The sequence below is a fragment of the Cotesia typhae genome, unplaced genomic scaffold (genome assembly GCF_013202065.1).
Source record: "Cotesia typhae breed Kobodo isofemale line unplaced genomic scaffold, CoteBio_Ctyphae contig_33, whole genome shotgun sequence".
Classification (NCBI taxonomy): domain Eukaryota; kingdom Metazoa; phylum Arthropoda; class Insecta; order Hymenoptera; family Braconidae; genus Cotesia; species Cotesia typhae.
The window spans coordinates 952213-964346 of NW_027423741.1; positions in this window are offsets into that span (position 1 = coordinate 952213).

Consider the following 12134-nt stretch of genomic DNA (forward strand, 5'->3'; position numbering starts at 1 on the left):
AAAAAATAATTCGTCAGCAATTAAATAGATTTATAAAATTAATAATACGTAGTGCAAAAATAATTTTTATATTCTTCTTCACCGATAAAATTTATTGTGTCTTTCTTGGGCGTGTATCACTCGTCACGAGTTTAATAAGATGAAGGCGAAGAAGACGTCTGCGAAAGATAAAAATATTAATCTCTGTATTCTTATCTTTTTTCAGAGTATTTCATAATATTATTTTAAAGTTTCGAAGATATAAAAAAAAAATACTACACGCAAAATTTGTTTTTCTTTTAAATAAATATAATTAGCTTCAAATAATAAAAATAATCTTTTAAATTCTCAAATTAATTTTTTATCTTGAAAATAAATTTTCCTAATACATAAATTTACAATAATAATATATTTTAAGTATAAATCTGATTAGTTGTTAGATTAAAAAGGAAAATTAAAAAACAATAATTAATGCGTAAAAAATAAATAGCTAATGTTGATTATTTACATAGATAATAATAATAATTTACCTGAAAAAAGTTTTTTTTAAAAAATGAATTTTAAAATAAAAAATTCATGATAAATAATAACATTTAATTTAATAAAAAAGAACAATAAAATTTTAATTAAAAATTATCCAAAGTTCTGAAAATTAAAACTAAATAAATTTTTCCAAATACAAGAGTTAAGTCATCCCCTATCCCCATACGTCTGTAGTACACACCGAGTCTCCTTACATCTCCTACATCCTTGATACTTGTTATGTCATTGTATTTTGTTTCGTAATATCATACGGCAATAGATGTAATATTTCTGAAAAGAACACACATAAGACGTGAGTATTTGCCATATACAAGCATATATATATATATATATATATATATATATATATATATATATAAATTCAAGTACTTTCACGTTTGACGAAGCCTGTATGTACGTAAAAATAATACAAATAACTGCGGGATATTTTTCTGTAGTCCAGTAGCCTTGAAACATGTACACGGGCACGCATGTATGCGTTATTACCCAGGGGTTGGGTGTAAATTCTCACTGTATCTTTGGTACCTCATTCGCCTTTGTGTCCGACTGCGACTGGGCCTTCTACAGACCCTGCAGTCGCTAAATCCTTCTTCTGTGCATCCATGATTCCCTGTTACGACGCCCTATCAAATCCCCATTCATTTACATTTTATTCCACGCCGTTTATTCCACTATTTTTAACCATTAAATTTATTTTTATATTCTTCTTTAAACAAATATTCGCTAGGAAATAAACACCCGTAAAAAAGTTTGTATGAAAAAATTTACCAGAGAAGAAATTACATTTTTTACTGCCATTAATTTTCATTCAATTTATTTATTTATTTATTTATTTAATTTATAAAAAATTCTTAAAATGTAAATATAAAAAATTGAAACATGTGTGTATTTTTTACACAGATTATTTATATGGTGTAAGCTGTTAAACCTCGAAAGATTATATGGGGGAGGTCCCTAAAATACTGTAGTATGTTATCCTGCTAGCAATGCCCTTTTGATCAAGTCCCTGCAGCGGGTGTGCACCATATCAAACGAGTGTACGTCCCGCATAAATTTATATGAAGCTATTTTACAAAGGCAAGACGCTTTTGTGTACTTGATGTTGTTCTTACGTTAAAAAATTAATTTTTTCACGATGCATAACACTATCTAGATAAGAAATTTTTATATAAATATTTCGTTGAAGTAATGCCGATTTTTACGTATGTAAGTGCATGAGAAAGTTTTGTTGCCGTAGTAGCTATAGTGTTATACTTCCTGATATATATATATATATATATATATATATATATATATATATATATATTATTACTTTTTATATAAATATAAATTAATAATATTATTTTTAGCATGTCCGTGGTAGCATGTGTATTGAAATAACTAGTTTTATTTGTTTTTATTCCAGTGAATAATGTAATACACAATATGATATGTAATAATGTTGATGAGTCGCGCAAAAATTTCTTTTTTTTTTTTTTTTTTATATCATGGAATGCATGGCAAATATTTTTTTTCTTAATAATCCAGAAATAAATCTCCATGTATTCCTGTTAGACTTTCTCTCTCAACAAAATTTATACTTTTACTTTAGTTATATGCCATTCACCTATACATATACCAGGTTACAACTTTCTGATTGCAAACGACGTATAATATTATTGCCCTTTTTAATCTTTTTTTACACTCTACGGTATAGAGTACTTGAAATATTCAAGTTTACTAGCGTATAGAGAGATTTTACACTTCTTATTAGATATAATTACTCTTCACTTCACTTTATACGTGAGATAAAGATTGAGCGGCTTCACTTTATTCACTGAAGTAGACATTTCGAGGAAAGTTTTTTCGTAACATATCTTATACAAGTAATAATAATAATAATTAATTATTAAACATCCTTTTTTGCATCCGGATTTTTTTAATTACTGATTAATTTGTGATTATTTGTGATTTTTTGAATTTAAAAATTTTATTTTAAACATGAATTAGTATAAAAAAATTTTACAATTTTTTAATAAGGAATTATTTTAAATTTTACCGCTATTTTTTTAGCTTTTTTATTTTTTTCAGTATTTGTATTAGTTTCAAAATTAAAAAAATTTTTGGATTTTTTTTCACTTTATTAAGCAAGAACAATTTATTAAAAATGAAAAAAAAAAAATTTTTTTTTTTATTATTTAAAATTTTTTAAACTTAAGGGCGGTAAAAATTTGAAATTTTATATAAATATTTTTTATATTTTTCTCAAATTGATTAAAAAAAATGTATTAAGAAAAAAATACCAATTTTAAGAAAATGAAGCTTTATTTTAGAATAATTCTAACGTCGTTATTTTTGGATAAAAATTGAAAAAAAGGCAAATTCTATCCACTTATTTAAGAATGATAAATTTAAGAGATTAATCCCAAGTTTTGTACAGAAAATATTGAATAAAACGCCGTTAGACAATAGTCTAATGAACAATAAGCAGTTTGGTCTGATTTGTTAGAAAGGCTTGATTGAGAATTATCAGGAATGTATGTGCGAGGGATATAAAGAACTCAGTTTGCGCAGAAACTAAATGCACGGAGTTGATGATGGTAGTGGAGTTAACTGTTGTAAAATAAAAATATCCATACAACATCCATGCATCAGAGATTTGATGACAAAAATTAAAAGCACGACCTCCTCCACTTACTCCAACTATTTTTAAATATCAACAACTCTTACACGCTTATACTATTTGCTTATATAAATTTAAGTTATTCCTTACATAGTTCCCCTTATTCTTCCAAGTCGAAAAGTACAGCAAAAAAAAGAGCCACAAATCGCAGATGGCATTGCTATAGCTTAGCTTTTAAACCCCGCAGACGGGAATAAAGAGCGGTGTTAAGCGTACAAGTATAAAATTACCTTTGGTAAGGTCTTTTATCGTTTCTTACAACGTCTTGGTTCGATAATTCACCACCCGTAGAAAGCTGGTTCGTGTGTACAAGAAAAATGAGGACAATGGAGTGACTCCTCGGCATCACAGGGAAATATAAAATCGCAGGAACAGCTTTTAGGGTTTTATTTTATCACCGCGTTTCGCGCAGTGAGATATGGGTCAGTAGGGTGGAAAGGGAGAAATGAAAGTATTATTCTGCACAATACAATGAACCTAAACCATCAAATCGAATAAAAGAGCTCTTTCTCTCTTTGTTACTCTTCCTCTGGATAACGATATATTCTTCTGCTTCTACTTCTACTATCTGATCCGTCTCTGATCTCTGTGCGCATGGTACCCGTTAATAATCCAATTCAAGTGGGTAGTCACTTGCTGGCTCGATTAATGGGTGAGAACAAAAGGATTTTGGGGTGTTGTAACAGGCAAACAGACATTGGTGGATGTTACGTCTGTCCATTGTGTTACTCCGCTAAAAACCTTTTCAGGAAGCACAATGATAAGAAAATTTGTTAATATTTAACATGCTTTAAAAATTGTCAATTAAAAATTTTCCACATTGAATTCTTTATTAATAATTAAAATATTATCAATTTAACAAAATTTATTTTTAATATTTATTTGTTAATAAACATATATTTAGATCCTTGAATAAAAAGGAAAAATTATCCTTGAACAATTTTTTAATTTCATAATTTTAAAGGATAAAATTTAATTTAAAAAAAAATAAAATTTTAACTTTTAATAAATGTAATTTAAAAAAATATATTTATTGAAAAACAATTATTTATTTATTTCACTGCACAGTAAAAAATTTTGTGTTAAAAATATTTTTTTGACGCGATTACGTAAAATTTTTTACTGTGCAGGGTAGAAGTGGTGTTTGTGACCAGTGTACTTTTTTTGGCCAATTTATTCTCAAATTATTGTATAAATATTTTTATAAGCGCAATACTATAAATTCTATTCTATAAAAAATTGTACATGAATAGTTAAATTTTTTTACAAATTTATTAAAATATCAAGTGGCCAAAAATGGTCCAAAGATGGCTAAAACTGGCCCTTCTACCCCGAAAAAAAAAAAAGACAATTTTATACTATGACATATTTATATAAAGTTAAAATTAATAATTAAAAAAAAAATCAATAAATAAATTGAATTACATTATATATATTTTTAATGTTCAAACATAGAAAATATTTAGTCATTTTAACATTATTTAAATTAATATAATTTGACAATAAATAATTTATTTATTTATATTTATAAAATAAATAAATTATTTTATTACCAAAATAAATTTTTCTACACAATAGTCCATTTTTTTTTTTTTTTTTTCATAAAATTTTTGATCCTTCTATTAAAGTAGCACAGTAAAATTATCTACAACTGTGAAGATATAAAGTAAACATTTAATATGAAGTTACTGTACATTATAAAGAGCTGAAAAAAAATTGAGAACTTTAACTGTTTCTTTTATGAATCAGTTGTACGGTCGAGTGATTCCGCATAAAAGGAACGCGGTGACATTGATCAGGATACCATCTTGCCGTAGAAAGATTTTGCGTAAAGCCCTCTACACTCATTGAGCTCGAGCCCTTTTTACCTCTTTACCTCCTCCTATCCACTGATTCTCATTTCGCAGCGAACTGACGAGAATTCAATATAATACCATACCGCGTTTTATGACTTCCTATCACAGAGACGCGTCACGAAAATCCCCGTCACGTGAAGCATTATCACCAGCTCCGTTTCATATTAATATTACTTACAACTTTTATCATTTCACGTACATACGTGTAATGTGGATCTTCTGTATTACTGTGCGGTAAAATCGCGGATCTTTCAATGTTTCAATGCTCAATAAATTTTCTTTATAAATTAATTACAATGTTTACCGGATTGGATTTAATAGGAGTAATTAAGCTTTTGTAGTACGGGGTGGATGCAGATAACGAAAAATTAACGCGAACAAGATTTTTAGGGAACAACCAAGGCGATGAAACATTCATAGAAACTCTATCCGGTTGGCAGATACTGAGAAGAGGTCAATCGGCATTTCATTTTTTTTAAACCGCTCCCGTTGCTCACGCAAATGCCTTTAGGGCTTTTGAATTTTAAACTCACTCTCTGATCTTATAATTGCAGGTAATTATTAACACGAGAATCCCGACGGCTATTTTATTATAATGTAAAGTAGAAATTCTAAACACTTACAATTGTAGTCTCTAGATTTATGTTTAATTAAACTCCGGAGAGGTTTTCAAATAAAATTAAGGATTAATTAAAATTTAAGCTTAATTGAAGACTGAAAAATTAAACTAAATTGCAACACATCTATTTTAATTATAAAAAATTAAAAAAAAATTCATGTGCAACAATAATTGATTTATAAATTAGAAAAAAAATTCAAGATATTTTTTACAATACATTTATAAAGTTAAAATCCACTTTATAAAATTTTTTTTATCGTATTCTAAAAATTTAATTTTGGCAAAACTAAAATAAAAATTTATTTGCTTTTAATTGTAATTAATTTAATTGTTAATTACATATCAAGCTTTTGAATTATTATTGTACTAGTTGAGAAATTGATCGCGAGAACTCCTGGTAGAGATATGAGTGGCTGCGCCAAACGAGGACTATAAATTGCGCACTAGGATGATCAGCAGCAGAGAATCCTTGGACTATGCGTATTTCCAATCAATCGGCTCCTTCCGGAGTTAACAGAGAAGTATGAATTGCACGGGAAAACCGAACTTTCCTATCACACTGCTTTTACTCTCGCTTTCATACCCACGTACTGTATATACTCAGTATAGGGGATGATGGTGAAACTGAAAAATATGTGGGTGGAAGACTGCGAAAACTCCCGTCCCTCCTATGAAGAGCCATAGGCTTTCAATTGATCGCTTTCAGCCTCCGCTCTGGATTTTATCGCTCAGCTCTTTCCTACTGCTGTACAGTCAAGGATAAAGTCATTATTCATTATTTTAATTATACTTTAATAATAAAGAGATTTAATTAAAATTACTAATTTTTTTTCTCATTATTTTCACGGATGAAAAATAATTTAACTATGCAGGCGCTGAATATATCGTATACATATTTAGATTGTGACAGAAAATTTACATGCGAAGAAATATGAGTCAGTAGTCACGACATATATCATTTATACAAAGCTGAATTGGATATTTAAACTCGTATGTAAAATTCAATTACTGAAAAATATTTTTTAAACAATTTATTTGTTTATAATAATTGTGATAAATTATATAAAAGCGCATGCGCAAAAACGCTATCGGTAGTCTATTGGTTTGATCCCTTGCTCATAGGCTAGCAGAACTCGCCAACAAGTCGCATGCACACAAAATATCACATTTGATGTACGAAACCGTTATGCAAACATATATGTGGCCAAATTTTTAAACATATGGATAATAAAATTTAAAACATAAAAAAAAAAAAAAAAAAAAAAATTGAGAAGAAGAAATAAATTTGAATAAGAGTTAAATTTTATTATCCAATAAAAAAATTACGGATAAAATAGAACAATTTGAATTTAAATATCACATGTCAAATTTTGTAACATATATATTGATATTTTATTATATAAATATTTATATATAAAATATGTGGTAGAAATATTAAATTCAATTTGTAATAAAGCGCGCAAGTGTCAGCCTTGAATATTATATAACACGTGTTTTAATTATATTCGATTTGCGGGTGAATATTTCGCCGAGCTCAAAAGCGGAGAGGTAATAAAATAATATAATTAAATAAATATAATATATTGTGTAAAATATTTCAAATGGTAAAAGGTTGAATAAAATATATTCACATATTTGACGCAGGAAACCATCCCGTACGAGAAGGTTTTAACGGTGCGTGTTATCTATATAGCAATAGACGTATAGGATATTTTTAAGCCCGCGCAGGAAACTATTATATGGATAAAAAAAATATATGTATGTTTGTTACATATGTGTACTGTAAAAAAGTCAATTGTTTGAACAATAATTAAGCGAATCGCAGAATAATTTGAGTTCATAATTTTTCGCCTTGAAATTTTTGTTTTCATAAATGTGGAAGAAAATTTATATTTAATTGGTGGTGTAATTTTTTTATTACTCTAGATTATATACAAGTCTGATAGACATTAAAGGGAGAACTTAATGAACTCAATGGTTCTCTTGTCGAAATTCCACCCACGCTTTTTTACCAGGCTATTATCAAGAAGAGGAACCTTTGGTGGAAAAGCTATTCGGCTTAGCAAGAAGACCATGGTATGGATCGACGGGTTAGCTCTTCTCAAGATACTTTTTATCTAGTTTTTTTAATTATAATACAATTAATAATTGATATTTAATCACAGATTATTTTGTTCTATAATTATAATTGAAAAAAAAAAAATAATTATTTACACTTGCAGCTTTAGAAAAAAAAAAAAATAAATAAATTTAAAATGAAAAATGTTTTTTTACAAATTTAAAATATTAGTAAATTTTATAATTAAAAAAAAAAAAAAATTGTTCTAATGTCAATAGTACAAAAAGTAATATGACGGTAAATTTTTTAAGCTTATAATATTGACTAAAAATTTCTTGAAATAAGTCAAAATTTCTCAACCGAAGAATTTTTTCTTGCTTCAAAATAATTTTGGTCTTCATCAAAATTTTGTTGGAGAAAAAAATTTTTTTTTTCTGTATCGAGGATAATTATTTAATTAAAATTTATTTTGTGTAACATTGACATTTAAAAAATTTTGAACTATGTTAATATTTACTTTTCTTTATAATAAAAAATTAATATAAAATTTGAGGTGAATGTGATTAAAATTTCCCTGAAATTTATAAAAGATAAAAATTTCTATTCCAAAATACGAAATTTAAAATTCATGTCAACTATAATTATTACAAATCACAAACGAATTTCAAATTCAAAGGATGAAATCCGGCTCACCTTGGCTAGTAGTTACACTCAACCTTTTATTTCAACACAATACTCACCACTTGTGCAATAAATAATTCATTTAAAAAATAGCTCAAAGGCCAAAGATTTTTCAAGTTGATATTTTGAAAAATTTTCCTTTTAAAAACCGGCTTTATTACCAATTCAGCCAGGAAGAACAGAGACTGCGAGTAATAATATATATAAAGGGCTCGAAAGTTTCGTCCATGCGGCGAATTGTTGCGACCTCTTGCGTTTTGCTGCGTGCCTGAGTATTGTCATACGTAGTGTAATTAATATTCATATACAATATTAGTTAAACTTAATACATTTTGAAGGTACATTAATAGTAATTTTCAATTACTTCTTTGTGCAGACACAAATTTTAATTTTTTTCAGAGCAGCTCCAGATTAATTGCTAAAAATTTAACTATTGAATATTATTACAAGTAATAATGTTTATAAATTTTTTCGAGAGCCTAAAATGTTGATATATCAAACGGCGGATATGGATGTCTACTGTCTAGTATTACGTACAAACCAATACAGACCGTTGAAGTAAGAATATGGCATAATATGATGTGAATTGTACTTATGCGATTATCTGACAGTGTATGGAAATATTAGGGGGCCATCATAGTCGAGCAAGCGTCGAGACAATGCGCCGCAATTATTGGATAACATACAAAAGTGGTAGGGTAGCATGAAATTCGTGTGACAAATGTTTGTGCTATCAATCTGAACCCGAAACTATTACATTTACTTTGTCTGTGCGCTTCATTCAAACAAACTGTATACAAATAAAATTTACACACAACTATTCAGCATTAGTATTAGTATGGGATTTACACATGTGTGTCCTACAATCAAATCTACATATGGAATATTATCTCTTCATATATTTATTATTTATACCTTTCTATTAGATGTATCGCAGAATATATCGTATATATTCCTATTCAGTGATTAAATTTGTTGGTCAAAAAAATTATTTTGTTAAATGCTACATACATTATTATCAAAATTATTTATTATAAATTTTTTTATTTTAATTTTGATAAAGTTTAATTTGCAAAATTTTCGGGTTTGTTTTTTGAAGGCTCAAAAACAATCAAGGACAATTTTGCACACATTAGAAAGGAGGCTTACGATTTTTGTAGTAAGGTAGTCTTAGAAAACTACCAGACCAACAATACACAGTAGTAAACAACTGGAGCAGGATAATATGTATCTACCGGGAGGCTCCTGTCCGACTAAACTTAATATACAGGCGAGTCAGGATCAGAATGGGGGAGGACGGAAAATTTGGGGTGGAACAACGGCACGCGATCGAATTACTACAGATCCACCCTCAACATCCGCTTGTGAATAAATATCTGAGCAGTCAAACAATTTACTTTGGCTGGTTGTATTGCTATATATAATAGTATAGGGTTTCATCCAAAAGCACCGACAGAATTCCTTTGAAATTTTTAAGTACTTTTTAAATTTGAAATTTGAAAAAAAAAAGTCTTAAAAAGTGAAGCGTAAATTTTTTTAAATCAAAAAAATCTTAAGGAAGACTAATTTTTAAATTTTTTGAATAAAGTTAAAATTTCTTGAACGAAGTTTAATTTTTTTAAGGGAAAAAAAATTTCTTCTTGCTCCAAAATAACTTCGATCTTCCTTATAATTTTCCTGGATCAAGAAATTTTTTTTTTTCTTGACTAAATTTGCGTAATTTAAAAGCGTTTTTTACAAAATTAATTTTTAAACAAAAATAATATTTTTCTACTGTAAAAAATTAATTTTTAAAATTAAAATGAGCTTCGGAGGCGGCGCAGAAATTCGTACCCCAAATTAGGACCACCCTAATGCTCTCAATATCAAGTACGGCCACGTGGTATAAATAAAAACTTCAAAGTTGCAAATTTTTACAGAGAAAAAAATTTTTCTCATCAAAGCGGCTGGTGATTTTTTGATCCTTTTAATAGCGGATTGATAAGCAAATTTATTGGATGTAGGTAGGCTTTAAAAAGTGTTTCACTACTGACGATAGTAAATGCGCCGAAAATCGCAAATTGCTGTTCCGCGCCGCCTCTCGCCGGGAGGGTTCCGCCCCGCGAGTTTGACGGCCTGCCCTCCGCGGGTGCCGCCCCCGCTCTTAGACCAGGAATGCAGGAACACCAAGAAATTGTACACCATGTGGTTATAGAGTTAGTTATACACACGTTCTTTTGGCTCTACTCATTTTTCGCTATCGATTGCCAAGAAAAAAGTAGTGTGACTGTATATATGTCATACGTCGGACATATACATGACTAGATGCATATCGTACATGTTATGTGGGCTTTTTGATTGACACAAATCATGTAAAAGGAAATCTCGCGACTGCATGCAATATGCTGTGTATACATTTGATATATGCTGCGATATGAGCTCGCTATTGATGATTATGTAACTCGATATTTACACGGTCAATGTTACTATTGACTAAGTGATTTAATGTGTTATTTGATCTCGCAATCGAATCTTTTATTTGTCAATGGTTATATTTATTTTAATATATGACTGGACAAAAAATTATATCAATTTTAAACAATGATAGTATTTATTCCATTTTTTTTTTTTTTTTATGGATTTTTATTTTTATTGATTTTATTAAAGCGAATTGATCACAAGTGATTTAAAGTATTATCATATTATTTTTTAATCGTATTTTTTTTATGTTTAATAATTTAAATGTACAGAATAATTATAATAACTGTTATAAATTAACAATTTTTTAATTTTAGAAACATTCAATTTTAAATTCCAAACATTTGGCGAAAATTATCTTAATTTAAATTAATTAATACAGCAAGTCAATAGTTGTGTGTGTGTGTGTGTGTGTGTGTGTTATTTTATCAGATTTTTTATTATAATTTTTAAATTATGTAATTTTGGGTCTAAATAAAAATTATTAAAAAAAAAAAAATAAAGACTAATATTTAAAAATTTATAAAAATTGCAATTATAAAATAAAACTACGACTTAAGTAGTATGATAAAAAAAAAAAAATACTAAAATAAATTTAATTGATACAAAAATATGTAATTATTTGTTATCTGAAAATTTAGCAAATTTAATGGAATAATTTTTTTTAAAATTAAATAATTGTTTTTTTATTTATAAAACTTATAAAATTTCAGTAAGGAAGTAAAAATATCTTGAACTAATACACTGATAGAATATTTTAGAATTTTTTTTAACAAATAAATTATAGTAAAAAAAATAAGGAAAAAAAATTAATATTTAGAATTTAAAAAAAAAAATTAAAAATCTAATTTATTAAAAATCAATTTTTAGAACTAATTTTTTTGTTAAATAAAATTTAAAAATTCTCCAATTTAAAATTCTTAGTATTAAAAAAATATTTCTAAGTGTTTATATAACATTTCTTAGTCTTTAATAAATATTTTTTAAACACTAAAAGAAATGATTTCTTAAATACAAAGAAATCTTCTGAAATTCTAAGAGATTTTATTCCAAATAGTATTTTTAAGTTTAAAATGAAAATTTTTGACTTGATGAAAACCGCTTGTAGAATCTTAAACAGAGGCACTAGGGGTTGGACTACGAATTTGCCGGATAGATCGCGGCATAGTTGTACTATCCGCATTTATGATTGCGCGAAAAGGGTGCGACCTCGTGTAATCTCGGCCGGCCCTCGTACTGCAGGAGACCGCGCCCACGCATTTACAACAGGATTACAGA